The 3,800-nt window shown below is 52.7% G+C and overlaps 1 pseudogene; it reads right to left on the reverse strand.

The window, feature by feature from the left end:
- Positions 1–700: 700 nt before the first annotated feature.
- On the reverse strand, positions 701–884 carry LOC100603116 (annotated as a pseudogene).
- Positions 885–3,800: the final 2,916 nt, after the last annotated feature.

Genomic DNA, 3,800 nt, shown 5'->3' on the forward strand with positions numbered 1-3,800 from the left:
ACCGACTGCACTCCATAGTACTCCGTGATCCCAAAATGATACACTGTCCATGAAGAAATGGTATTTTAGGTGAATAAATCAAACAGGAAAAACTTGCATTGGACAAAATCCTTCAAAACACACAAAAGTTTCTGCACGAGTTTTGTTCACAGTAATTTCTTTTGCTGAGCCACTGGACTTTTTTTTTCCCCATGGTTAGTGTTTTATTCTTTTTTCTTTTTTTTTTTTTGAGATGAAGTTTCACTCTTGTTGCCCAGGCAGGAGTGCAATGGTGCAATCTTGGCTCACCGCAACCTCCGCCTCCCGGGTTCAAGAGATTCTCCTGCCTCAGCCTCCCTAGTAGCTGGGATTACAGGCATGTGCCACCATGCCTGGCTAATTTTGTATTTTTTTTTTAGTAGAGATGGGGTTTCTCCATGTTGGTCAGGCTGGTCTCGAACTCCCGACCTCAGATGATCCGCCCGTCTCAGCCTCTCAAAGTGCTGGGATTATAGGCATGATACACCGTGCCTGGCCTAGTGTTTTATTCTTTGAAGAATGCTTCTAAAATATCGCACTAAGTCAATCTGAAAGGTAAAGTTTAAAATCTTTTTAAAGGATAAGTTATATGTAATGACTGTTCACTCCACAAAATCTTAATCTTAGGGCTTACGAGGCACCCAGTTGGCAGTAGCACCCAGGTTTTCCAAATAGCCAGTTATCATTTTTCTCTCGTCTGCCTAGATTTCTCATTAGCTCCCTCCTGTTTTGTTGCATGATCTCAGAGTCCCCCTGCTTTCTCTGAGAGGTGGTCAAGCTATCCTCTTTTCTTCTTCCCTTGCTAATATCCTGGGTTTTCTTCATGTTTTCTGATGGGCAAGTTCTCATTGATTTCCACGGGCCATGCCGACCACCGACAGAGCCTGGAAGACAGCAAGTCGGAAAAGCAACGGTTCCCTGGCACCCTGGGTTACCGTCACTGCCGCTGGACTTCTTATGGGTCCATTTCCCACAGGCGTTTTTTACTGATTGTGTGGATTTGTACACGTTTCCACCAACTGCTTCATAGCGGCAACTTCTCATTAATAACGACTCGAACACCTAGTAGCCCCTGTTGAGATGTTAATCAGCTGTCTGGCTTGGGTGGCCTGGATTAATTGCACCGTACGCAGCCTCTCCTGGGGAGTTCGCATCAACGGCTGCAGACTGTTCTCAGACAGGAGGAGAGAGCTGCCAGCCGGACAGAACGTCAGTGCTGACGTCAGCGTTCACGTGTGCAGGAGGAGAGCCCTGAGGGACCCCGCTGGGGACTGGTGCTGTTTCTGCCTGCGCACACCCAGCTCTTCTTCCTGCGCACACCCAGTTCTTCTCCCTGGCAGCTGCTGGGTTTGCTCTGGGAGACCAGCCCTTCCCACCTGCCCTCCACGAGGCTTGGCCAGGCTGACCCCTCCCCCAGACATGTCTCAGGACTGGCCACTCGGAGTGGGGGTCATTGCCCGGTACACAGCCTGGCCAGTAAGCATTGCCCCCGGGACACTTGCTGGAATGATGAGGAAAGAGGCCCTCTCTCCCAGGCAATGGTTGAACTGGAAAAACCTGTTGGTAGTTGCTGGGACCCCTTCCTGAGATCCCGCTCAGGAATGGGGAAAAACCAGGCAGGCGAGGTGGTTCATGCCTATAATCCTAGCACTTTGGCATGGCGTAGGTGGGAGAATCACTTGAGCCCAGGAGTTCGAGACCAGCCTGGCCAATATGGTGAAACCCCGTCTCTACTAAAAAAATACAAAAATTATAGCGAGGCTTGGTGGCAGGTGCCTGTAATCCCAGCTACTCGGGAGGCTGAGGAAGGAGAATCACTTCAACCCGGGAGGCGGAGGTTGCAGTGAGCCAAGATCGTGCCTTTGCGCGTCAGCCTGGGTGACACAGGGAGACTCCGCCTAAAAAAAAAATGGGGAAAAACCAAGCCCAAAGATGGGAAGGACGCGGTGGAGAGAGAGAGAGAGAGAGAGAGTCAGAGACAGAGATGAGAGAGTCCGTGCAGTGGACTCCAGGGGTTTCTGGAGCCGCTGAACCTGGCCGCACTCTTGGAGGTGCAGGCTTTGGTGTTTTCAGAGGGTCTCATATCAGCCTAGATTGAGAACAGACCACAGAGGCTGCTTGGCCATATGTTTGGCCCAGACAAAGGAGAAATCAGCAAAATTGCTGGGCCGAAGCAACGCCAGTCTCTCTCTCTCTCTCTCCTCTCTCTCTCAAATGCATGTTACTACGCAGATAGCAAGGGTCTCTGTGACCTTTACAAATGGCCTAGTGCACACACTTGCAAGTGGCTCCCATATTTGAGGCCTTGCTGATCTACTTTACAAGTGAGGAAGGTAAGGTGCAGGAAGCGTAGGTTGCTTCCCCAGTTTCAGAGGGCACCGTATCCACACAGCAGTGACTGGGTAGGGTCCTGGTCTCTCTTGACGGCCCAGAGCGTGTGGCCTGTCCGCGGAGAGGGTGGGATCCATGCCAGGCGGGGCTGAGTGGTGCTGACTGCCACCCCCTCCCGTCACCCCTGGATCATCATTTTGTTTCCCAGTGGGGTCTCCTTTCAGGGCTCTACTTCACCCCAAAGCTGACCTCTTCCAGTGAGACCTTCAAACCCTTACGGTGCCCTTGCATGAAGTGGCAAAGTTGGGGGCGGGGGAGAGAGGAGGAGGAATTACAGAAGGAGCCCTCCTGGGGAGACAACTGCAAATATGTGTTTTCAGGGACAGTCCTCACGACCATGGGCAGTGGCCGTGACGGCCAGTGTCCCACCTCCAGGAGCTGTGTGTCTACCATCCAGTACAGCACCTGGACTGTTCCTTAGCTGTTCCCAGTATCGGGCTCATGGGCAAGTCCTGTGGATTTCACCCTGTGGAACCTCTCCAATCTGTCCATTTCTCTTCATCCTGTCTGCACTGCAACCCCCTGCAGCGAGCCTCCGTCTCTCACTTGGAGCCTGTCACAGCCTTCTCCACTGCTCTCCACAGATTCATGCAGGATGATGTATTTCCTCCTCCCATTCCTTTTCCAGCCCTCCAGCCAGACGGACTTTTCCTTTTTTTTTGAGACAGAGTCTCGCTCTTGTTGTCAAGGCTGGAGTGCAGTGGCGCGATCTTGGCTCACGGCAACCTCCACCTGCCGGGTTCAAGCGATTCTCCTGCCTCAGCCTCCCGAGTAGCTGGGATCACAGCCATGCGCCACCACGCCCGGCTAATTTTGTACTTTTAGTAGAGACGGGGTATCACCATGTTGATTGGGCTGGTCGCGAACTCCCGAGCTCAGGTGAGCTGCCCACCTTGACCTCCCAAAGTGCTGGGATTCCAGGTGTGAGCCACCGCGCCAGGCGCCAGATGGACCTTTCAAAACACAAATCTGATCCTACCCACTCTGGCCCCAAACTTTGTAAAGTCTTCCCCATTGCCTCAGGAGCAAGACGACACCCCTTCCTCGCTGACAAGGACGCAGCTGCGCCTTCGCTACCTTTGCTGCCACATCTCACCACCTGCCTCCTCTCGTCTCTACCCCCACTATGGCTGTGTGACCCCAGGTGTATCGCTCAACCCCTCTTATCTTCCTGTTCTTCACAAAGAATAGGGATTACAGTGAAACGTGCCCGGCTCTTGGTCACTCAGCCCATGGTAACATGAGCACATCCGGAATCGGACTCTAAATGCTTCATCACCTCCATGCCATGGACCCCTCCCAATATCCCTGCGAGCTGTGAGATCTAAACACCAGTTCCCAGAGTGGGAAACCGAGGCCAGAGACCCTCAGCAACTTGCCCAGGGAAGGCT

The sequence above is a fragment of the Nomascus leucogenys genome, chromosome 2, assembly GCF_006542625.1.
Source record: "Nomascus leucogenys isolate Asia chromosome 2, Asia_NLE_v1, whole genome shotgun sequence".
Taxonomy (NCBI): Eukaryota; Metazoa; Chordata; class Mammalia; order Primates; family Hylobatidae; genus Nomascus; species Nomascus leucogenys.